This window comes from Neomonachus schauinslandi, chromosome X (genome assembly GCF_002201575.2).
Source record: "Neomonachus schauinslandi chromosome X, ASM220157v2, whole genome shotgun sequence".
NCBI lineage: Eukaryota > Metazoa > Chordata > Mammalia > Carnivora > Phocidae > Neomonachus > Neomonachus schauinslandi.
The window spans coordinates 61,721,495-61,748,238 of NC_058419.1; the positions used below are offsets into that span (position 1 = coordinate 61,721,495).

The 26,744-nt window shown below is 36.0% G+C and overlaps 1 pseudogene across 1 annotated transcript; it reads right to left on the bottom strand.

Annotated features, from left to right (window-relative positions):
• Positions 1-1,008: 1,008 nt before the first annotated feature.
• LOC110580142 lies at positions 1,009-2,061 on the bottom strand (annotated as a pseudogene). Its single transcript, XR_002480315.2, has one exon. The product of XR_002480315.2 is annotated as a nucleoporin SEH1-like (transcript).
• Between the last annotated feature and the right edge of the window lie 24,683 nt (positions 2,062-26,744).

Here is a 26,744-nt window from a genome sequence, read left to right on the forward strand (position 1 = left end):
TGTTCATTACATCAAGTGCCCTCCTTAATGTCCATAACCCAATTACCCCATCTGTCCACACCCCTCCCCTGCAGCATCCCTGTTTGTTCCCTATAGTTAAAGAGTCTCTTATGGTTTGCCTCCCTCTCTGTTTTTATCTTATTTTATTTTTCCTTCCCCTCCCTTATGTTCATCTGTTTTGTTTCTTAAATTCTACATATGGGTGGACTCATATGGTATTTGTCTTTCTCTGAGTGACTTATTTCGCTAAGCATAATACTCTCTAACTCCATCCATGTTGTTGCAAATGGCAAGATTTCATTCTTTTTGATGGCTGAGTAATATTTTGTTTGTGTGTATAGCACTTTTGCATTTATTGAAATAATCATTGTTTTATTGAAATAATCATTTTTTATCTTTTGTTTTGTAGATGTGGTGTAATCCATTGATTAATTTGTGACTATCGACCCACCTTTGCATCCTTGGAAGAAATCTCAGTTAATCATGGTAAATAATCTTTTAATATATTGTTGAATGCTGTTTGCTAATATTTTTTATCTTTATGAAAAATATTTATTCAACCTTCAAATTAAAATTATAAAAATTCATCATTTTAGCTTACTGTTTAGAAAACAAAAGAAATAAGCCTATGTTCTCCAAATGGAATAAAGTTATATTTTCCCTCCTCCCAACTACTTATAAGGATAGTAACAATCCTTTTAATTTTAAAACGCATGTTAATTTCAGGAACATTTCAAAAAATTGATTTGGTGACAATGTCTCAACAAAAAGCCTTTCCATTTATATTTCAAAAGCTTCAAATAGTGTCAATAAACTGGCTAGTAGAAAAAAAATGAAATACACTGGACTTTTAAAGGCCTTTTGGATTGCATTTAGTAGTAAGCAGGCTGCTGGTGTATATTGGGTGAGGTCAAAAGGCGCTGGGGAAGGGGAAAAGGAGCTCACTTTCCATTCTTGTGTGCATGCAACAAGCAGCAAAACAGCAAAGTTACTCAAGTTAGCTGGTACTCAGCTGTGCTTTCTTCCAGAAGAAGATCCATTTAATAAATTTTGAAGATTTGGGATATTTGAACCCAGGGAAGGATTTGAGTTTCCCTGCTGAGAATCCCCATTGACAGGACTCTCATTACCCTTCAAAATATCAGTACACTTCCAATTATCCATATAATTAGCTTTCCACAATCTTACACAGCCATCATCTCCTGAAGATGCTAGCACTGTTCCTGTTATATTCCAACACACTCGCCAGACCTGGGAATTATGATTATCAAACTGAGCCACTATATGGATTTCAAATTTTGTGGGCCCACCAGAAGAAGTAAGTTCTTTCCTCACAGGCTTTAATGTAAAAATCCTCACATCTTTGGTTGCTATGGCTAGAATATGGAAAGATCTTCCTAAGTTTGGAGCAAAGGCAAGGTCATGTACAGGATTTGTGACTGTCATGAGAGTTTCAGCTTTTGCATGTTTCCTGATATTTTCATTATATTCGAAAATCTGAACCTTGGCCATTGCATTTGGACTACTGTCATCACTTCCTACAGCTATCACGGGGGAATGAGCACGAGAACTTGAAGGGTTCCAAGAAATACATAAAATCTCATGCTGCAGAGACCACTGCTGAGATTCATAACATCTGGCGCCTCATATATTCTTACTATACCATCTGCCGAACAGGTTGCTAACAAAGATCCATGTGCTTAGGAGCAAATTTCACATCGGTAACGGATGCTCTGCCATCTACTAGAGTTGTCCTCTTAACCCAATGACTCTGTCCTCAAAGTTTATCATTTGATTCTCCTACTATTTCTTCCCACACAGCAGCTGTTTGGTCAAAAGAACAAGAAGCCAAAACCTGTCCAAATTCAGGATGGGTCCATGTCACATGCCACACAGGTCCACTATGTGTCTTCCAGCTAGCGGTACAATGACAATCCCCACTTTCACTTTTATCCCAGACCTTGACACTCTGGTCGCTGGAGCAGGTCACCCATGGAAGTCTAAAGAGACATCATGGATGAGATCTTTATGGTCCACTGCGATGTGGCGCACCACTAACATGGCTTCCATCTGGCCGCGCCTCCTCTGTCTGCCCCTCCCACCACCGAGGTGGGGGGACCACAGCCCACCAGGACCCTGCAGCCAACAGGGCGCGCACCGCGCGTGAGGTCCGTGCACAACCCGCGCTGCCTGTTTGCTAATGTTTTGTTGATGACTTTTGCATCTGTATTCATTAGGGATATTGACATGTAGGATTTATCAATTTTGTTTATCTTTCTTGGTTTCACTGATCTTTGTTTTGTTTGGTTTTAGTCTCTGTCATTTACTTGTGTTATAATCTTTATTATTTTCTTTTTTAAAGATTTTATTTATTCATTTGAGAGAGAAAGAGGGAGGGAGAGAGTGCACAAGCAGGGGGAGAGGTAAAGGTAGAGGGAGAAGCAGACTCCCCATTGAGCTGGGAGCCCGATGTGGGGCTCTATCCCAGGACGTGGAGATCATGACCTGAGCCAAAGGCAGATGCTTAACCATCTGAGCCATCCAGGCACCCCAATATTTATTATTTTCTTCCTTCTACTCATCTTGCGAATTTTTTTTTTTTTTAGTTCCTTTAGGTATAATGTTAGATTGCTTATTTGATTATTTTGTTATTTTTTGAGGTAGGCCTGTATTGCTATATATTTCCCTTTTATGACATCTTTGGATACATTTTTTTTAAGACTTTATTTATTTATTTGACAAAGAGAGACAAAGCGAGAGAAGGAACACAAGCAGGGGGAGTGGGGGAGGGAGAAGCAGGCTTTCCGCCAAGGAGGGAACCAGATACAGAGCTCAATCCCAGGACCCTGGGACCAGGACCTGAGCCGAAGGCAGACACTTAAGGACTGAGCGACCCAGGCGACCCCTTCTTAAAACTTCTATTACTGAATTTGAAAGATTTTTAACCATTGTACATTCCCTTCCTTCTAGGTTTTTTTTTTTTTTTTTTTTTCTTGTTTGATTTCGTTGTTGACCCATTGGTTGTTTAGTAACATGTTGTTTAGCCTATACATGTTTGTTTTTCCAGGTTTGTTCTTGTGATCAATTTCTACATTTATACTGTTGTGGTTAGAAATGATGCATGGTATATCTTCAATTTTTTTTAATTTATTGATACTTGTTTTGTGACCTAATATGTGATCTATTCTGGAGAAAGTTTCATGCACATGTGAAAAGAATGTGCATTCTGTTGTTTTGGGATGGAAAGTTCTGTATATATCCATTAAGTTTACCTGGTCTAAAGTGTCATTTAAAGATTGTTTCCTCATGGGCTATCTACCTGGATGATCTATCCATTGATATAAGTGGGGTGTTAAAGTCCCCTGCTTTTATTTTATTAACATTAATTTCTTCCTTTATGTCTGTTAATATTTGCTTTACATATTTAGGTGCTTCGATGTTAGGTGCATAAATATTTATAAATGTTATATTCTTTTATTGGATTCTTCTCTTTATTATTATGCAGTGGCCTTCTTTGTCTCTTGTTACAGTTTGTGTTTTAAAGTTCATTTTGTCTGATGTACGTATTGCTACCCTGGCTTTAGTTATTTTTTTGCTTACATTATAAGGTAATTCTTTTCATCTCTTCACTTTCTGTCTGTGTGTATCTTTTATTTTAATTTCATTTTATTATGTTATGTTAGTCACCATACAGTACATCATTAGTTTTTGATGTAATGTTCCATGATTCATTGTTTTCATATAACACCCAGTGCTTGATGCAATATGTGCCCTCCTTAATGCCCATCACCAGGCTCACCCATCCCCCCACACCCTCTCCCCTCTAAAACCCTCAGTTGCTTTCTCGAAGATCATAGTCTCCCATGGTTCATCTCCCACTTCATTTTTCCCTTCATTCTCCTAATGTCCTCCATGCTATTCCTTATGTTCCACAAATAAGTGAAACCATATGATAATTGACTTTCTCTGTTTGACTTATTTCACTTAGCATAATCTCCTCCAGTCCCATCCATGTTGATGTAAAAGTTGGGTATTCATCCTTTCTGATGGCTGAGCAATATTCCATTGTATATAAGGACCACATCTTCTTTATCCATTGGTCTCTTGAGGGCATCTCAGCTCTTTCCACAGTTTGGTTATAGTTGGACATTGCTGCTATGAACATTGGGGTGCATATGGCCCTTCTTTTCACTACATCTGTGTCTTTGGGGTAAATACCAAGAAGTGCAAATGCTGGGTCATAGGGTACCTCTATTTTCAATTTTTGAGGCACCTCCACAGTTTTCCAAAGAGGCTATACCAACTTGTATTCCCAACAACAGTGTAAGAGGGTTCCCCTTTCTCCACAACTTCTCCAACATTTGTCGTTCTTTGCCATGTAATTTTGCCTTCTAACTGGTGTAAGGTGGTATCTCAATGTGGTTTTGATTTGAATTTCCCTGATGGCTAATGATGGTAAACATTTATTCAGATGTCAATTAGCCATTTGTATGTCTTCTTTGGAGAAGTGTCTGTTCATGTCTTCAACCATTTTTTGACTTGATTATTTGATTTTTGGGTGTTGAGTTTGAGAAGTTCTTTACAGATCTTGGATACCAGCCTTTTGTCTGTAGTGTCATTTGCAAATATCTTCTCCCATTCTGTGGGTTGCCTCTTTGTTTTGTTGACTGTTTCCTTTGCTGTGCAGAAGCTTTTTATCTTGATGAAGTCCCAAAAGTTCATTTTTGCTTCTGTTTCACTTGCCTTTGGAGATGTATCTTGAAAGAAGTGGCTGTGGCCAATGTCAAAGAGGTTACTGCTTATGTTCTCCTCTAGGATTTTGATGGATTCCTGTCTCACATTGAGGTCTTTCATCCATTTGAGTTTATCTTTGTGTATGGTGTTAGAGGATGTTCAAGTTTCATTCTTCTGTATATGGCTGTCCAATTTTCCCAGCACCATTTATTGAAGAGACTGTCTTTTTTCCATTGCATGTTTTTTTCCTGCTTTGTCAAAGATTATTTGACCATAGAGTTGAAGGTCCATATCTGGGTTCTCTATTCTGTTCCATTGGTCTATATGTTTGTTTTTGTGCCAGGACCATGCTCTCTTGGTAATCACAGCTGTGTAATATAGCTTGAAATCAGGCAACGTGATGCCCCTAGTTTTGTTTTTCTTTTTCAACATTTCCTTGGTGATTTGGGGGCTTTTCTGATTCCATACAAATTTGAGGATTGTTTGTTCCAGCACTTTGAAAAATGTCATTGGAGTTTTGATTGGGATGGCGTTGAAGGTATAGATTGCTCTGGGTAGCATAGACATTTTAACAATGTTTATTCTTCCAATCCATGAGCATGGAATATTTTTCCATCTTTTTGTGTCTTCTTCAATTTCTCTCATGAGTGTTCTGTAGTTCCTAGACTACAGATCCTTTACCTCTTTGGATAGGTTTATTCCAAGGAATCTTATTATTTTTTGGTGCTATTGTAAATGGAATAGATTCTCTAATTTCTCTTTCTACAGTTGCATTGTTAGTGTATAAGAAAGCAACTGATTTCTGTACATTGATTTTGTATCCTGCCACATTACTGAATTGCTGGATGAGTTCTAGTAATTTGGGGGTGGAGTCTTTTGGGTCTTCCACATAAAGTATCATGTTGTCTGCGAAAAGAGAGAGTTTGACTTCTTCTTTGCCAATTTGAATACCTTTAATTTCTTTTTGTTTTCTGATTGCTGTAGCTAGGACTTCTAGTACTATATTGAAAAATAGTGGCCATAGTGGGCATCTTTGTCATGTTCCTGATCTTAAAGGAAAGGTTCTCAGCTTTTCCCATTGAGGATGATACTTGCTGTGGGTTTTTCATATGTGGATTTTATGAACTTGAGGAATGTTCCCTCTATCCCTACACTTTGAAGAGTTTTAATCAGGAAAGGATGCTATATTTTGTCAATTGCTTTTTCTGCATCAATTGAGAGGACCATATGGTTCTTCTCTCTCTTCTTATTAATGTGCTCTATCACATTGATTGATTTGTGAATGTTGAACCACCCTTGCATCCCAGGGGTAAATCCCACTTGGTTGTGGTGGATGATCCTTTTAGTATACTGTTGGATCCTATTAGCTAGGGTTTTGTTGAGAATTTTGGAATCCATATTCATCAGTGATATCGGTCTGAAATTCTCCTTCTTGATGGGGTCTTTGCCTGCTTTGGGGATTAAGGTAATGCTGGCCTCATAGAATGAGTCTGGAAACTTTCCCTGTGTTTCTATTTTTTGAAACAGCTTCAGGAGAATAGGTATTATTTCCTCTTTGAATGTTTGGTAGAATTCCCCAGGGAATCCATCAGGCCCTGGACTCTTGTTTTTTGGGAGGTTTGTGATCACTGCTTCAACCTCGTTACTGGTTATTGGCCTATTCAGGTTGTCAATTTCTTCCTGTTTCAGTCTTGGCAGCTTATAGGTTTCCAGGAAGGCCTCCATTTCATCCAGGTTGCTTGATTTATTGGCATATAGTTGTTGATAATAATTTCTAATAATTATTTCTATTTCCGTGGTGTTAGTCGTGATCTCTCCCATTTCATTCATAATTTTATTAATTTGGGTCCTATCTCTTTTCTTTTGGATAAGTCTGGCCTGTGCTTTATCGATTTTCTTAATTTTTTCAAGGAACAAGCTTCTAGCTTTGTTGATGGGCTCTGTTTTATTTCTGGTTTCTAATTCATTTATTTCTGCTCTACTCTTAATTATTTCTCTTCTAATGCGTGGCTTAGGTGTTGTTTGATGCTTTTTCTCCAGTTCTTTAAGGTGTAAATTAATTGGTGAATACAGGATTATTCTATTTTTTTTTTGAGTGGGACTAGGATGGCTATGTATTTCCCCCTTAGGACTGCCTTTACAGTCCTTTCCTGTCTCACATTGAGATCTTTCATCCATTTGAGTTTATCTTTGTGTATGGTGTTAGAGGATGTTCAAGTTTCATTCTTCTGTATACGGCTGTCCAATTTTCCCAGCACCATTTATTGAAGACACTGTCTTTTTTCCATTGCATGTTTCCATTGCATCTTATAGATCCCATAGGTTCTGGATCTATGTGTTTTTGTTCACATTGGCTTCCATGAATTGTTTAAGCTCTTCTTTGATTTCCTGGTTGACCCAAACATTCTTGAGCAGAGTGGTCTTTAGCTTCCAAGTGCTTGAATTTCTTCCTCATTTTTTCTTGTGATTGGGTCCCAGTTTTAAAGCATTATGGTCTGAGAAAATGCAGGGAATAATCTCAGTCTTTTGGTATCAATTGAGACCTGATTTGTGACCCAGTATGTTGTCTGTTCTGGAGAAAGTTCTGTGTGCGTTTGAGAAGAATGAGTATTCTGTTGTTTTAGGGTGGAATGTTCTATAAATATCCATGAGGTCCATCTGGTCCAGTGTATCATTCAAAGCTCTTGTTTCTTTGTTGCTTTCCTGTTTAGATGATCTGTCTATTCCTGAGAGTGGAGTATTGAGGTCTCCTACAATTAACGTATTATTATCAATATGACTCTTTATTTTGGTTAACAGTTGGCTTATGTAGATGGCTGCTCCCATGTTGGGGGCATAGATATTTACAATTGTTAGATCTTCTTGTTGGATAGACCATTTAAGAATGATATAGTGTCCTTCTGTGTCTCTAACTACAGGCTTTAGAATAAAATCTGATTTGTCTAAGAATTGCTACCCCCGCTTTCTTTTGAGGTCCGTTGGCATGGAAGATGGATCTCCATCCCTTCACTTTCAGTCTGGATGTATCTTTAGGTTCAAAATGAGTCACTTGTAGACAGCATATGGATGGGTCCTGTCTTTTTATCCAATCTGCAACCCTGTGCCATTTTATGGGAGCATTTAGGCCATTCACATTGAGAGTGATTATTGAAAGATGTGAATTTGTTGTCATCATGTTGCCTATGAAGTTCTTGTTTCTATAGATTGTCTCTGTAAATTTCTGTTGTATATCACTCTTGGGGTCTTTCTCCTTTTATAGAACCCCCCTTAATATATCTTGCAGGGCCGGCTTAGTGGTCACATATTCTTTCAGTTTCTGCCAGTCGTGCAAGCTCTGCATCTCTCCAACCATTCTAAATGACAGCCTTGCCGGATAAAGTATTCTTGGCTGCATGTTCTTCTCATTTAGTACCCTGAATATGTCTTGCCAGGCTTTTCTGGCTTGCCAGGTCTCTGTGGATAGGTCTGATGTTATTCTGATGTTCCTCCCTCTGTACGTAAGGAATCCCCTCCCCCTAACTGCCCTTAAGATGGTTTCCTTGGTTCTAAGATTTGCAAGTTTACTATTACATGCCAGGGTGTTGGCCTGTTTTCCTTGATCTTGGGAGGGGTCCTCTCTGCCTCTAGGACTCGGATGTTTGTTTCATTCCCCAGATTAGGGAAGTTCTCAGCTACGATTTGCTCAAATACATCTTCTAGTCCTCTCTCTCTCTCCACTCCCTCTAGGATTCCAATTATTCTGACATTGGAATGCTTCATGCTGTCACTTATTTCTGTGATTCTATTTTCATGGATTCTGAGTTGTTTTTCCCTGGCCTCCTCTTTTCCCTTTTTATTTATTAAATTGTATTCCAGGTCACTAATTCGTTCTTCTACCTCAGTTACCCTAGCTGTTAGGTTATCTAGATTGGATTGGATCTCACTGATAGCATTTTTAAGTTCTGCCAATTCACCTTTCATTTCTGCCCTTAGAGACTCTATGTTGCCATTAATTGATTTCTCCACTCTAGCTATTGTCTTCACAATTGCTAGCCTGAATTCCATCTCCAACATCTTGGTTATATCTGCACCCATTTGTAAATCTGCAGCATAAGTCATGATCTCTGAGTCTTTTCTATTTTGGGGGTTCTTCCTCCTAGTCATTCTGTTGATGGGTGTTTGAGGGAATGTATAGAGTCCAAATTATTGACCAGAATCCAAGCAAGATGCACCTGTTTTCTTGGGACCTTGGGGTTTTTGGCCTCTTGTTTTCCCAGCCTGTCTTCTGGGAGAAGGGCCTGCCGTACTGTTACTCAGGCAACCCTGTTTGGGCGGAGTTGCCCTGCCCCCGTGTGGTGGGGTATGGGCTCAGTGGGAATCCGTTTTTGGGGCTTTTGTTCTCTGGTGGCTTTCCCTGGTGGCTTTCCAGGTCTCTTCCATGAGTCAGAGCAGAAGAGACCATTTCCAACCCTCTGCCTCAGAGTGGAGAGACCGCAGTCTGTTCTTCAATGAGCTCTCCAGGCCACACTGTCTCCGTTTCTGTCTGTGTTGCTATAAACTGCAGCGGCCTGGGTTATGTGCCCCTCCGCAGTGCCCCCAGTCCTGCCTCCAGGTCGGGGCACGTCTCTGCACTGCGCGACCCTGCCGCTAAAGTCCTTTCCCCACTGCTACCGGTTTGCGAGTCTGTGCCCTGTCCCCAGCGTGAGAGGCTGTCACTCACCAGTGTTGTAGGATCCCCACAGACAGGCTCCCTCCCGCTGCCATTTATCCTCTGATATCTGCCCATGGAATCAAGGCTCCCCGCTTCCTACCTCGAAACCAACCGCCTGCGATATTCTTTTTGTAGAGTTCCAGATCTATCTTCTTATATCTCATGCTGATTTCGTGGGTGCTCAGAGTGGTCTGGTAGATATCCAGCTCAATTCCGGGGACCAGTTGAAATAGGGTCCCCTACTCCTTCGCCATCTTTCCTTCTCCCTAAAGCCATTTTCCAAATTTCTTTTAAGAGTAATGTGAGCAGGGCGCCTGGGTGGCTCAGATGGTTAAGCGTCTGCCTTCGGCTCAGGTCATGATCCCGGGGTCCTGGGATCGAGTCCCACATCGGGCTCTCTGCTCCTTGGGAGCCTGCTTCTCCCTCTGCCTCTCTCTCTCTCTCTGTCTCTCATGAATAAATAAATAAAATCTTTAAAAAAAAAAAAAGAGTAATGTGAGCAAAAGTTTGAAGATCATTGTTTAAGCACTCAAATGCATTAAAAAATCATTGTTAAAAATGCAGATTTGCCATTCTGCTAACAGGGATTCTAATTCAATGGGTTTGTGCTTGGAGTTTAGAAATCTATCCCTTTAAGAAGGTTCTTATAAAGTTCTAAAGTTAGTTTCTTTTCATAAAGCTTTGAGAAATGCTGCTTCTGTAACTTAATCCATTTATTCTATCTGACTTGTTTCTAAAATTTCAGATGTGCCTGAATGACTGTTCTATTCATGATCTTTCTGACAGATTTATTTCCAGAAGGCTAGTATTTAGAGAACCTTAACACATACCAATCAAAATATTATAGAAATATAGATTGATTTAGTCATTCCAATCACTGTAAAATAGGCTTAAATCCCTACAAATCTTCATAATGTGCTAAAACAGAAATCACCAATCAACTATTTCTATACTAATATAGTATCTTGAAAATATTACCTTTGTCTTATTTTGGTTTGGCTGATAAGTAAATAAAGGGGAAAATGTAACAAGTTGTATTCTACATATCATAAAATACAAGTATTTGAACCTAATAAAAAAGTTCTATTTTATTATTTTCATGAAACTCCTGTTCCACTATTTTCTTTTCTTTCTTTTTTTTTTTTAAAGATTTTATTTATTTATTTGACAGAGAGAGACACAGCGAGAGAGGGAACACAAGCAGGGGGAGTGGGAGAGGGAGAAGCAGGCTCCCCGCAGAGCAGGGAGCCCGATGTGGGACTCGATCCCAGGACCCTGGGATCATGACCTGAGCTGAAGGCAGTCGCTTAACCAACTGAGCCACCCAGGTGCCCTGTTCCACTATTTTCAATGTTAATGTGATCTAATTATCTATCTTCTCATCTGTATGAATGATAATGTCAGACTTATAAAGGATGGTGATCATCACTGTTAATCTTTGCTAAGTCACCTACTTCTAAGGTTTTTATTTAAATTCCAGTTAGTTAACATACAGTGTAATAGTTGTACAATATAATGATTCAACACTTCCATATAACACCTGGTGCTCATCACAAGTACACTCCTTAATCAACATCACCTATTTAACACATCCCTCCACCCACCTCCCCTCCCTTAATGATCAGTTTGTTCTCTGTAGTTAAGAATCTGTTTCTTGGTTTGCCTCTCTTACTCTTTTTTTCCCTACATTTGTTTGGTTTCTTAAATTCCACATATGAGTGAAATCATATAGCATTGGTCTTTCTCTGGCTGACTTATTTCACTAAGTATAATACTCTCTAGCTCCGTCATTGCAAATGGCAAGATTTCATTCGTTTGATGGCTGAGTATTATTCCATCATATATGTGTGTATATATATATATATATATATATATATATATATATATCTCACATCTTTTTTATCCATTCATCTGTTGATGGACACCTGAGCTCTTTCCGTAATTTGGCTATTATGGACATTGTTGCCATAAACATCAGGGTGCTTGTATCCTTTTGAATTAGTGTTTTTGTATTCTTTGGGCAAATACCCAGTAGTGCAATTGCTGGATCATAGGGTAGTTGTGTTTTTCACCTTTTGAGGAATCTCCATACTGTTTTCCAGAGTGGGTGCACCATGTTGCATTCCCACCAACAGCACAGGAAGGTTTCCCTTTCTCCACAACCTTGCCAACACCCATTGTTTCTTGTGTTCTTGATTTTAGCTATTCGGACAGGTGTGAGGTGATACGGAATTTTAGTTTTATTTGTATCACCCTGATGATCACTGATTTGAGCATCTTTTCATGTGTCTGTTGGCCATCTGCATATCCTCTTTGGAAAATCAAATCACCACATGTGCACTTTAAATATATATAATTTTATCTGTCAATTATACCTTAATAAAGCTGAAAAAAACTGATATTTAAAATTGTGATAGCTAATAAACTGATTAACAACTTCAAGCAATTTTTAATATTGTTACTTCTGGTGTATTGTTTATACTAGCATATTTTTTTTTAAAGATTTTATTTATATATTTGACAGAGAGAGACACAGCAAGAGAAGGAACACAAGCGGGGGGAATAGGGGAGGGAGAAGCAGGCTTCCCGCCGAGCAGGGAGCCCGACGCGGGGCTCAATCCCAGGACCCCAGGATCATGACCTGAGCCGAAGGCAGACGCTTAACGACTGAGCCACCCAGGCGCCCCTATACTAGCATATTAAGTAAAACAGTTTATCATTGTTATAAATAGATCCAGATTATTTAAATAACTTATGATTTGATATCCACTATCATCATTTAAAAGCTTGACTTTTGGGCGCCTGGGTGGCTCAGTTGGTTAAGCGACTGCCTTCGGCTCAGGTCATGATCCTGGAGTCCCTGGATCGAGTCCCGCATCGGGCTCCCTGCTCGGCAGGGAGTCTGCTTCTCCCTCTGACCCTCCTCCCTCTCATGCTCTCTGTATCTCATTCTCTCTGTCTCAAATAAATAAATAAAATCTTTAAAAAAAAAAAAAGCTTGACTTTTATAGTCATAAATTATTGCATTTTCTCATTGAATGTATATTTTTAATCATACTTAATTTTATATCCTAATGGAATAGTATTTTTAAAAATCTTTAATTATGAACAATTTAAAACCAACATAAAAGAAGAAATAATATTGTAACTAACCCTCATTGCACAATATCTAGCTTCAATAATTACCAGGATATGGGCAAACATGTTTCATATATACATCCATTCAGTTTTTTCTAATTGTATTAATTTTAAAGTGAACCCAAGACATCATGTTATTTTATATATAATTATACATGTATTTATTTCTAAAAAAAATAAGGACTCCTTTTTAAATACACCATAGTCCATTTCAAAGCATTAAAAATAACAATTATTCTTTAATATAATCAAATATCAGGTCATTGTTAAAATTTTCTGGCTTGTTTCATAAATGTGTGTATACATTTTAAGTTTGTTGAAATAGGATCCAAATAAAATCCACACATTAAAAAAAAAGAACCAACAAAATGAAAAGAAAACCTATGGAATGGGAAAAATATTGTAAACTGTATATCTGATAATGAAATTAATAAAGAACTCATACAACTCAATAGCACAAAAATCAAATAATCCAATTAAGAAATGGGCAAAAGAATATTGACCACTCTTGCATCCCAGGACTAAATTCCATGTGATCATGGTGTTTCACTTTTTAAAAAATATTTTATTTATTTAAGAGAGAGAGAGAAAGCACACATGGTGGAGGGGCAGAGGAAGAAATAATCTCCCCACTGAGCAGGGAGCCTGACACAGGGCTTGATCCCAGGACTCCGGGATCATGACCTGATCTGAAGGCAGATGCTTAATGGACTGAGCCATCCAGGAGCCCTGGTGTATGACTTTTTAAATATATTTTTGGATTCGGTTTGCTAATATTTTGTTGAGGATTTTTGTATCTATATTCATGAGAGATTTTGGCCTGTAGTTTCATGGGGTCTTTATCTGGTTTTGGTATCAGGGTGATACTGGCCTCATGGAATGACTTTGGAAGTTTTCCTTCCTTTTGTAATTTTTGTAATACTTTGAGAAGAATGTGTATTAACTCTTCTTTAAATGTTTGGTAGAATTCTCCTGTGAAGCTGTCTGGTCCTGGACTTCTGTTTTGGGGGATATTTTGATTACTGATTCAATTTCATTATTAGTAATTGTTCTGTTTAAATTTTCTATTTCTTCCTGCTTTAGTTTTTGTAGTTTATATGTTTCTAGGAGTTTTTCCATTTCTCCTAAGTTGTCCAATTTGTTGGCATACAGGTTTTCATAATATTCTGTTACATTTGCTTGTATTTCTGTGGTGTTGGTTATTTCTCCTCTTTTATTAGTAAATTTGTTTATTTCAGCCCTCTCTCTTTCTAATGACTCTTGCTAGAGGTTTATCAATTTTGATCTTTTCAAAGAGCCAGCTCCTTGTTTCATTTATCTGTTCAATTGTGATAGGTGTGATACATCATATTAATAAGAGAAAGGATAAAAACCATATGATCATTTCAAAAGATGCAGAAAATGCATTTGACAAAGTACATCCATTCATGATAAAAACCCTCTGCAAAGTAGGTCTAGAGGTAACATATCTCGACATAATAAAGGCCTTATGTGAAAAAACCACAGCCTACATCATACTCAGAGGTGAAAAACTGAGAGCTTTTACCCTAAGGTCAGAAACAAGACAAAGGTGATTACTCTCATTGCTTTTATTCAACATAGTACATGAATTTCTAGCCACAGCAATTAGACAACATAAAGAAATAAGAGGCATCCAAACTGGTAAGGAAGAAGTAAAACTCTCACTATATGCAGATGACATGTTACTATATACTAGAAAACCCTAAAGACTCCATGAAAAAGCTACTAGAACTGATCAGTGAATTTAGTAAAGTTGCAGGATACAAAATCAATGTGCAGAAATCTGTTGCATTCCTATTCATTAATAATGAAGTAGCAGAAAGAGAAATTAAGAATTCCATTTACAATTGAACTAAAAACAATAAAATATCTAGAAATAAATTTAACCAAAGGCATGAAAGACCCATACTCTGAAAACTACAAAACACTGATGAAGGAAATTCAAGAAGATACAAGGTAATGGAACCACATTCCGTGCTCATGAGTTGGAAGAAAAAATATTGTTAAAATGTGTATACTACCCAAAGTAATATTATAATAATAATAGTAATATTATAAAACTTTAGAATTAGTAATATTACAAAATAATAGTAATATTACAAAACTTTAGAATTAAAATTATGGTACTGAAATAAAAATAGACAGATCAATGGAATAGAACAGAAAACCCAGAAATAAACTAACAATTATATGGTCAATTAATCTTTGTCAAAGTGGGAAAGAATATCCAATGGGAAAAAACAGTCTCTTTAAAAAATGGTGTTGGGAAAACTGGACAGCCAATGCAAAAAAAAAAAAAAAAAAAAAAACCTGGACCACCTTCTTTTACCTTACACAAAAATAAACTCAAAATGGATTAATGATCTAAATGTGAGACAAAAAAATAAATCTGCTCTGACATCAGCAGTAACAATATTTTTCTATGTATGTCTCTTGAGGCAAGGGAAATAAAAGCAAAAGTAAACTATTGGGACTACATCAAAATAAAGTTTCTGTACAGTGAAGGAAACAATCAACAAAACTCAAAGGCAACCTTTAGAATGGGAGAAGATATTTTCAAATGATATATCCAATAAAGGGTTAGTATCCAAAATATATAAAGAACTGATACAACTCAATACCCAAAAAACAAATAATCCAATTTAAAATGGGCAGAAGAAATGAACAGGCATTTCTGCAAAGAAGGTATACAGATGGCCAATAGACACATCAAAAGATGCTCAACATCACTCATCATCAGAGAAATGCAAGTGAAAACTACAATGAGATATCACCTCACACCTGTCAGAATAGCTAAGATCAAAATCACAAAAAACAAGCGGGCATGTGGAGAAAAAGGAACCCTCTTGCACTGTTGGTGAGAATGCAAACTGGTGCAGCCACTCTGGGAAACAGTATGGAGTTTCCTCGAAAAGATAAAAGTAGATCTACCCTATTATGCAGCAAACACACTACTTGATAGTTACCTAAAGAATACAAAAACACTGGGGCGCCTGGGTGGCTCAGTCATTAAGTGTCTGCCTTCGGCTCGGGTCATGATCCCGGGGTCCTAGGATCGAGCCCCACATCGGGCTCCCTGCTCGGCGGGAAGCCTGCTTCTCCCTCTCCCTCTGCCACTCCCCCTGCTTGTGCACTCTCACTCTCTCTGTCAAATAAATAAACAAAATCTTTAAAAAAAAAAAAAGAATACAAAAACACTAATTCAAAGGGATACATATCCTCCTATGTTTACTGCATTATTTATAATAGCTAAACTTGGAAGCAGCCCAAGTGTCCATCAATAGATGAATGGATAAAGAAGATATATAGATGATATAGATATAGATATAGATATAGATGATATAGATATAGATAATATTATTTGGCCATACATATGAAATCTTGCAATTTGCAACAACATGGAGAGAGCTAGAGAGTATAATGCTAAGTGAAATATGTCAGTCAGAGAAAGACAAATACCATATAATCTCACTCATATGTGGAATTTGAAAAGCAAAGCAAATGAGCTAAGGAAAAAAAAAAAGAGAGAGAGAGAGAGAGAGAGAAACAAACCAAGAACAGACTTTTAACTATAGAGAACAAGCTCTTGGTTACCAGGAGGGAAGTGGGTTGGGGGATGGGGGAAACAGTGGATGAGGATTAAAAAGTACACTTATGGTGAAAAAAAATTGAAATGAAAAATTAAAGAGATGGGCAAAAGACCTGAATAGACATTTCTCCAGGGAAGATATGTAAAAGGTCAACAAGTACATGAATTGATACTCAATATCAGTAGTTATTAGGGAAGTAAAATCAAAACCACAATAAGATATCACCTTTTGCTTTCAGTATGGCTATCAATAAAAGGACAAGAGATTACAAGTGCTGGCGAAGATGTGGAGAAAATTGAGCCCTTCTGCACTGTTGGTGGAATTGTAATCTGGTACAGCCACAATGGAAAATAGCATGTAAGATACTCAAAAATTAAAAATAGAAGAATCATATGGTCCAGCAATTCCACTTCTGTGAATATATTCAAAGGAAATGAAAACACTAATTCAAAAATATATCTGCATTCCTATGTCCATAGAAGTATTATTTACAATAGCCAATACATGGAAAGAAGCTAAGTGTCAATTGATCATCAGATGATTGGATAAAGAATTTGTGGTATATATATATATGTATATATGTGTGTGTGTGTGTGTATAATATACACCAGGAAATATTACTCAGCCATAAAAATACAAGGAAATCCTGTCACGTAGGACATTAATGGACCTTAAGTGCATTATGCTGAGTGAAAAAAGTCAGACAAAGACAAATACTGTATGATCTCACTTATATGTGGAAATTCAAAACCAACCAACCAATCAACCAACCAAACAAACAAACAAAAATGCCCTAACTCATAGAAAAAGGTTAAGATTTGTGGTTACTAGAGTTGGAGGTGGGGGGCGGGGAAGAAGAAAGGTGTTCATAAGGTACAAACTTCCAGTTATAAGATAAATAAGTACTAGAAATATAATGTACACATGATGACTATAGTTAGCACTGCCCTGTGATATAAATGAAAATTGTTGAGAGTAAATCTTAAGCGTTCTCATCATACAAAAAAAAAATGTTTTTTTTCCTTTTTTTTCTCTTTTTATTGTATCTATATGAGATGATGGATGCTAACTAAGCTTATAGCCGTAGTCATTTCAGAATATGTGGATTAAACCATTATGCTGGATACCTTAAATTTATACAGTGATGTATGTCAATTATATCTCAATAAAACTGAAAAAATGTACTGCTGTATTTCTGTACAAGGTTTATAAATGCCATACTAAACTGTTTCCAGTATTTGTGGGTCCTCTTTCATGTCTTTTCTACTTCCTCCTCCATTTCTGGACTTATATAAGGAATTAAGGGTTTGAAACCTCTCCGGAATCTCAGTCTTCCCATTTGCAAAATAATGATATTGGGCTAATAATAAATCCACTACATGTTAACATAAATAACATTTTTATGAAAAATAATTACGTTTTCCAACACAAAGTAAATCAGTAAAAAGAGTAAAATTATTTTGCATTTTTGCAAATCTCTTTAACATCTGGGTAGTTGGTTTCTTATATTTGTTTCTATATTCAATCTGTTGCAATATGTAGTTTTGGTTGAAATATTGCAAGAAATCAACCTCACAAATATAAGTGGTTGGAACAGGGAAAGCATTAATAGCCTTTTTAGATAATTGTAGATATTTTTGGTACTACACCAAAACTCAACAAACAATATTTTCTTAAAATTTAGTTGCAGTGTGGAATCTGAGAGGATGGATATTAAGAAACTTTGTGTACTCAGTTATGTTAAAATTCACTGGTCTATCTTGAACTTTGAATACATTTTTTGCCCATGTCTGATTCAACAATGTGCATTGGTTGTTGGGAAAACATTGGTTAAGTGAGTTATGCAATCTTCCAAATATTGATGCACTTCTTTATTCAAAATGAAGTAATTACATTTATTAATGTCACCACTGATCGCATCAGAAAAGTCTTTAAGTATTAAGATGCTGTCACCTCACAGTGTTGTATCCAAGCTTTTCAATTCTAATTGCTTGAAAGCTCATGCTTTATCATTACCATCAAATACTGTCACTTATTGTGATGCTTAATTTTATCTGTCAACTTGACTGGATCACAGGGGCCTAGATATTTGGTTAAACATTATTTCTGGGTGTTTTTCGTGAGAATGTTTCCTAATGAAATTAGCATTTGAATTGGTAGAATGAATAAAGCAAATTGCCTTCTCTAATGTGGATGGACATTAGCCAATCAATTGAGGGACTTAATAGAACAAAAAGACAGAGAAAATGAAATCTGTTCTCTCTGCCTGACTGATCTGGAACATCAGTCTTCTCTCAGATTGCGGCTTGCATCACTGGCTCCCTTGGTTCTTGGATCTTTTTACTTGGGCTGGTTTTGCACATTGGCTCCCCTGGTTCTCAGGCCTTCAGATTTGGATTGGAACTACACCACTGACTTTCCTGGGCTTCTAGCTTACAGAGAGGAGATTGTTGGCCACCTTAGTTTTTATAATCACATAAGCCAATTCTTTATAATAAACCACTCTCTCTTTCTCATGTATATATATATATTAGTGTTGGTTTGTTGGTTCTGTTTTTTTCTGGAGAATCCTGACTATATATTTACTTGCCTTGAAGTGACAGTTTCTTTCATTTTTTTTTTTCCAAAAAATGTCTGTCCAGTAGCCAAACCTAAATGACCCTGATTTGTCAGTAAGATGTTCCTTGAATAAAAAAATGCTGTCACAAGTGCTTTTCCTTGAGATAACCATAACACTTTGAGATGCAGAAGTGCTTTCTTTCTCTACTTATTTTTTCATCACACAGAAAGACATTCATTCAAGGGTTGAGTTTTTTAATTGATAAATTTCACTGCTTCATAAATGATATTCTTAAGTGAAACTGATTTTTTTCTTCTAGGAGTTTATTGCAGTGACATATATAATGACTGCTAGTAAAGTTTGGTATTTTGAGTTGACTTGACTTGAGTTGTAATGAGATATCAGCAGTTTTACCTGTCATTGTTTTGCATTATCAGTGCAAATGTCAGCACAACGACAAAGGCAAATAACACCCAAACACAGTTATGAAGATATGTTTTACCTTGTAGACCCTTTAAAAGGATCTTGAGAATCTCCAGAGTTTATAGATTATATTTTAAGGACCACTGGACTAGATAATATCCAAGGCCTCTTCTAATCCTGATATTCCAAGACACTAATATAATTTCTCAAATTGCAACAAAAATACTAAATTACTGTAAGTTTTTGTGTTTGTTTTTTGTTTGCTGCAACTTCAAAGTCTAGGAAAGAGACTGCAAGTAACTTAGGTTAAGTGTCTTATACAGTGTTGAAGGTTGAATAGGAGGGCAAAAGTAAACAGAGCCCTAATTTTGTCAATAAGATTGGAAGCAAGAACATAAAAAAAGCACATCTATAAAATGATTCCCTTGGGCTAAATGGGTTTTATTTGCTTTTGACTTGCTTTATCTACAATTGCCTTCCCACCATGAGTCTGTCTCCTGCTCTAGTCCCTAAAGCAACACAAAATATGGCAGGAAATACTTTTGTAAATTCAATTTCATCCTCCAGTGGAGATTAAATTATTTTAATCCACTCAGGGCAAAGATCTGGTGATCTTGCTTCGACTTATGTGTTCTTCTAGGCCCTTCTTTGCTAGATTTACCACTCTGCACTCTAGTGACTCCTTTAGTATCTGCATGTTCCCCTGGGTATACCTGAGAAGCAAGAAGAAACTTAGCATGTTGATGGTATAAGAGTGGTGGATTAGGAGAAGGGGTTTTGTTTAAGGCAGTGTTGCCAGGGTGGTAAATCAGAGGTCATTGCCAGGAAGGTTTTTCAAATATGAAAGTCTAGGTAAGAATGGAAATAAAATCAGTAAATAAAGATATCAGACAAGGTAAGGCTAGACTTGACCATGAGCTAAAGCACTTTTTCCCCCCTTTAAGCAAGCATGTCACTGGGCTGGGATTTACTTTAGATCTTCCTCTACATTTTTTGTCTATTATCCTACCTAGAGTATCTTGCCTTTCTCTAGGTGTGGTATTAGAGAAAAGTATTCTGTGTAGCTCCTGTCTAAATAATGTTTCCAACATATTGCTTCATTTCACCCAACCCCCACCACCCACAATCATCATTAGGGACGCTTAGTATGTATAGGCTAACTGACATTTGGATGTCAACTCTGCTCCCATAGGTAATTGAATTCTGAATAAGATGACTACCAGCAATTGTTCAGTACTCCACACTTCACAGAAGATTTGACCTTCTGGTAGTGAGGATCGCTTAAGTCACAACCTCCAAAAGTTTCCTATTCCTTTTGGATACCATAATATAAACGGATAAAGTAACTTTTTCAGGGACACCACAGTAAATGAGGTAGTTCTTCTAAACCATACAGTTCCAACTCTCACTGGTTTTGGAGCCCATCAGGTTCTCAACACTCAAGTTTCTGTCCACCTGTATAATTTTACTGCCCCAGTGATAATCTATAATGCAGCAAGATTTTAGATCTTTTCTATTATTGCGTGTTATTGTATCAGAATGTGAAAATTTAATAAATATAAAAAATCTTGAATGTATCTGACAAAATTGAAATAGGTTAATATTTTGGCTACTTACATTCTTTACTTCCCTAGGAATGCTAATTTTTTTTCAGATAGTGTTTGGTGTGTGTGTGTGTGTGTGTGCATGCTCACTCAGCTTTTGTGTGCAATCAAGGGTGTGAAAACCACTAACACAGTAATAGGATGATGCTATGTAATAGACACTAGCCTCTAAAACAGAAGGTCTAGATTCCTGTTATGTCTTGGTGCATTAAAATAAGTTAATTAACCTTTATGTACTTAGTTTTCCTCATATGAAATTGAGGAAAATTGACTATATTACCTTTAAGGTATATTCCAGTTTTAATATTCTATAATTCTAAAACTCCTCTTGTATTATGTCCTGTTAAATATATGATTAGGTAGACACTTAACCAAAGGATTACATAAAATCTGCTTCCTTTGTAAGAACACTTAACAGTGAAAAACTGAAAGCTCTTCCTTTAAGATCAAAAACAAGAAAAGAATGCCCACTCTAGCTACTTTTATTTAACATAGTACTAGAACCCTAGTCAGAACAATTAGGCAAGAAAAAGAAATACAAGGCATCTTAATTGGAACAAAGGAAGTCAAGCTGTTTCTACTTGCAGATTGTGTGGTATTATATATAGAAAAACCTAAAGATTTCACCAAAAGACTGTTAAAACTAAGCAAATTCAGTAAAATTGCAGGATACAAAATCAAAATACAAATATTAGTCATGTTTCAATACACAATTAAGAAACTATCAGAAAGAGAAATTTAAAAAACAATCTCATTTAAATTACATAAAAAATACCTAGGAATAAATTTAACCAAGGAGGCAAAAGACCCGTACACTGAAAACTATAAGACATTCATAAAAGAAATTAAAAAAGACATGAATAAATGGAAACACATTCTGTTCTCATATTGGAAGAATTATTATTAAAGTTCCCATACTATTCAAGCAACCTACAGGTTCAGTGTAATCCATATAAAAATTCCAATGGCATTTTCCACACAGAAATAGAACAAACACCTCTAAAATTTGTATGGAATTATAAAAGTCCCCAAATAGCCAAAGCAAACTTGAGATAGAAGAAAACTAGATGCATCACACTTTCAGATTTCAAACTATATTACAAAGCTATAGTAATCAAAACAGCATGATATTTATATAAAAACAGGCACATAGGTCAATGGAACAGAATAGAGAGCCCAGAAATAAACCCTTACATATATGGTCAATTCATTTACAACAATGGAGCCAAGAATATATAATGTGGAAGGACAGTGTCTTCAATAAATGGTTGGGAAAACTGAACAGTTGTATATAAAAGAATGAAACTGGACCAGTATCTTACACCATACAAAAATTCAACCCAAAATAAAGACTTGAATATAAAACCTGAAACCATAAAATTCCTAGAAGATAATATAGAACGTAAGCTCCCTGACATTTGTTTTGGCAATGATTTTTTTTTTATTTGACACCAAAAGCAAGTACAACAAACGCAAAAATAAACAAGTAGGACCATGTCAAACTAAAAAGCTTCTGCACACCAAGGAAACCATCAACAAAATGAAAAAGCAACCTATGGAATGGAAGAATGTATTTGCAAATCACATATATGATAATTAGTTAAAATACATAATAACAAAGAACTCATACAACTCAGTAGAAAATAATAATCCAATTGAAAATGGGCAGAAAAAAATAAAAACGGGCAGAGGATCTGGATAGACATTTTTTTTCCAAATTCATAAAATGGTCAATAGATATACAACATGAAACATTATTAGGCTCAGTATTATTTGTCATCAGGGGAATATAAATCAAAACGACAATGAGATATACCTCACACCTGTTAGAATGTCTATTATCAAAAGGACAAGAAATGACAAGTGTTGGTTAGGATGTGGAGAAAAGGAACCCTCATGCACTGTTGGTGGGAATGTAAATTGGTGCAACAACTATGGAAAACAGCATGGAGATTCCTCAAAAAAATAAATATAGAACTATCATATGATCCAGTAATTCCACTTCTGGGTATTTATCTGAAGGAAATAAAATCACTATCTTGAAAAAATTTATGTTTATGTTTGTTTATTGCAATAACCAAGACACAGAAATATCCTGTATGTCCATCAATGGCTGAATGGATAAAGAATATGTATATGTATGTGTATATATATATATATATATAATTATTATTCAGCCATAAAATAGAACAATCCTGCCATTAGCAACAATATGAATGAAACTGAGAGTATTATGTTAAGTGAAATAAGTCAGGAAAAGACAAGTACTATATGATCTCCTCTATATATAGAATCAAAGAAAAGAAAGAAAACTGAGCACATAGATAAGAGAACAGATTGGTGGTTGCCAGAGGCAGTGGTGAGGGGCAGTGGGTGAAATGGGTGAACATGGTCAAAGGGTACAAACTTCCAGTTATAAGATAAATAAGTCCTGGGGATGTAATGTACAGCATGATGAGTATAGTTAACAATAATATACTGGACATTTGAAAATTGCTGAGAGAGTAGATCTTAAAACTCATCACAAAAAAATTTGTAACTATATGTGGTGATGGATACTAACTAAATTTATTATTGTAATCACCTTTCAATATATACATATATCAAATCATTATGTTGTGCACCTAAAACTAACGCAATTATATGTCAATTATATATCAATTTTAAAATAAATTTGAAATATTTTAATAAATAGAAGCATTGGGTATGGTAGATTTGAGAACCTTTATTTTGAGCCAGTCATGTCAGAGCTGTTTCCATTTGCCCGATTGGTATAGGAACTGTAAACTTTTGGCCAATAAATAGTAAAAAGGAATCTGCTGGGGAATTTCCTCCTTAAAAAAGGAGAACTGCATAAGATTTTTAAAATTCTTTAAATTGCATTTTAAGTGTACAATCCAGGGGCATCAAGTATATTCACAAAATTATGCAACCATCTCCATATCCATTTCCAGAATTTCTCGTCATCACAAACTGAAACTCTGTACCTATTAAACAACAAGCCCTGATTCCACCCTCAGGGAGACCTTGATAACCATTATTCTACTTTCTGTCTCTATGAATTTGACTATTCTAGCTATCTTATATAAACTAAATCATACAATACTTGCTTTTTTGTGTATCTGACTTATCGTACTTAGCATAATATCATCAAGGTTCATCTATGATACAACGTGTCAGAATTTTATTCCTTTTTAAAGCTAAGTAATATTAAATTGTGTGTATATATCACATTTTGTTTATCCATATATGCATTAACGAATATTTGGGTTCTTTCCATTTTTTGGATATTGTTTATAATGATGCTATTATGAACACTGTCAAAGATCTGTCTGAGTCCCTTCTTTCAAATCTTTTTTTTTTTTCAGTTAGGTTAGAATATTTTATTATTTATTTATTTGGTTTTTTTTGTTGTTGTTTTAAATTCAATTAGCCAAGGTATAGTACATCACTGGTTTTGATATAATGCTCAATGATTCATCAGTTCAGTATAATACCCAGTGCTCTTTCAAATCTTTTGAAATATACCACAATGTGGAATTGCTAGATCATATGGTAATTTTATGTTCAATATTTTTAGGAACTGATATACTATTTTCCATAGCAGCTTCAGTGCTTTATATTTCCACTAGCAATGCTCAAGTGTTCCAGTTTTTCCACTTCCTCACCAACACTTATTTTTTAAAACAAACTGATAGCCATTCTAATGGGTGTGAAGTGGTAGTCATTGTGGCTTGGATTTGCATATCCCTAATGAATAGTGATGATAGGCATATATTCATGTGCATATTTGCCATTTGTATATATTCTATGGAGAAATATCTACTTAAATCCTTTGCCCCTGTTTGTATTGGATTGTTTTTGATTTTTGGAAGTTCTTTATATATTTTTGATATGGATCCCTTATCAGATATATGGTTCACAAATATTTTCTCCCATTCTGTAGGTTGTCTTGTCACTTTGTTTATAGTGTCCTTTGACACACAAATTTGTTTTAATTTTTATCAAGTCCAGTTTATCTATGCTTTCTTTTGTTGCTTATGTTTTTGATGTCATATCCAAGAAATGATTGCCAAATCAATGCCACGAAAATTTCCTCTATGATTCCTTTTAAGAGTTTTATAGTTTAATTCTTAGGTCTAACATTTAGGGCTTTTTTAAAATCTATTTTGAATTAGTTTTTGTATACAGTGTAAGGTAAAGGTCTAACTTCATTCTTTTGCATGTGGATATTGTTTTCTCAGCACCATTCATTGAAAAGACTGTCCTTGTTCCCATTGAATGGTCTTGCACCCTTGTCAAAGATCATTTGACCATATATGTGAGGATTTATTTCTGGGATATTTATTCTATTCCATTTGTCTATATGTCTGTCTTTATGCTAGGACCACACTTTTTTGATTACTGTAGCTTTGTAGTAAGTTTTGTAATCAGAAATTGTGGGTCCTTCAACTTGTTCTTTTTGAAAACCTTTTTTAAGCTATTCTGAATCCCTCGAGCTTCCATATGAATTTGAGTATGGATTTTTCTTTTTTTTTTTTTTTTAAGATTTTATTTATTTATTTGAGACAGAGAGAATGAGAGACAGAGAGCATGAGAGGGAGGAGGGTCAGAGGGAGAAGCAGACTCCCTGCCGAGCAGGGAGCCCGATGCGGGACTCGATCCCGGGACTCCAGGATCATGACCTGAGCCGAAGGCAGTCGCTTAACCAACTGAGCCACCCAGGCGCCCGAGTATGGATTTTTCTATTTCTATTAAAAATGTCATTGGGGATTTAATAAGGATTGCATTGAATCTGTAGATAATTTTGGGTAGTATTGACATTTAAATATAGTAACTCTTCTAGTCATGAACACCAGATACTTTTCTATTTACTAATGTCTTTAATTTCTTTCAGTGATGTTTTATAGTTTCCAGGGTATCAGTCTTTCATCTCCTTGGTTAAATTTATCTCTAAATATTTTATTGATTTTGATGTCATTATAAATGGCATTGTTTTCTTAATTTAGGACTTTTTCTGTCCTGACTCCTTTTTTTTTTTTTTTTCCTGGGAAATCTGTCATATGGAATCACAATGCTTGGGAGCAAAAGCAATCTTCTTGTGGCCAAGAGAGGATATCAGCATATTAAGGATGGTAGCAAAAGAAAAATGGGAAGAGACTAATTCCTTGATGATGAGGTGCTATAATAACTCTGGGGACTCCTACTTCTAGACTTCTTGTTATGTGAGATAATTAAGCTCTTTATCACTTAAGCCAAGTTTGGTCCAGGTGTTCCATTACTTTTATCTAAAAATATCCCAAAGAGCATAATAATAGAGGGCATCTGAAACTGCAGTTAAATTATTTTAACATGAAACATTATATATATACGGCCGAGTATACAAGACATATAAGAAGAGTTTAAGGAATGATTATGAATAAACACATGGGTAGTCACCATCCAAATAACAAAATAGAACACTACCAGCATTTTTGCATACCCATATATGTCCATTCCTAATTGCATTCTCTTTCTTTTTGACTTAGAAGCAACCTCTATCTTGACATCAGTGTCATTCATTCACTTCCTTTATTCCCCAACCTTACCACCTCTGTAATATATACTTAAGCAATCTATTGTGTAGGAACATACCGCATGTGTTTTTTGTTTTTGTCTTTTAACTGAGTACCAAGCACAAACTTAGCTGTGTAAAGGACAATATTGCCCATATTAGATGAAGGTTCCCAGAAGGTGATTAGCTGAATAGTCTCTAGGTCATAATCTTTCCTGAAATGTTAGTGGAAAAGATCACAGGTGGAACCTGGAAAATTGTCAGGGTTTACCTCAGTCAGAGTATTTGGAAGGGCTATTGTATGGGCCAAGTAAAGTAAATCCAGCAGGAATAGGCTATACTTTATTTTCTGATGTTAAGCACACTGTGGTCTATCTCTAGTTTCAGGTGTAGGTCAAAGCAAAATAATTCTGAGGGATGAAATAAGTGT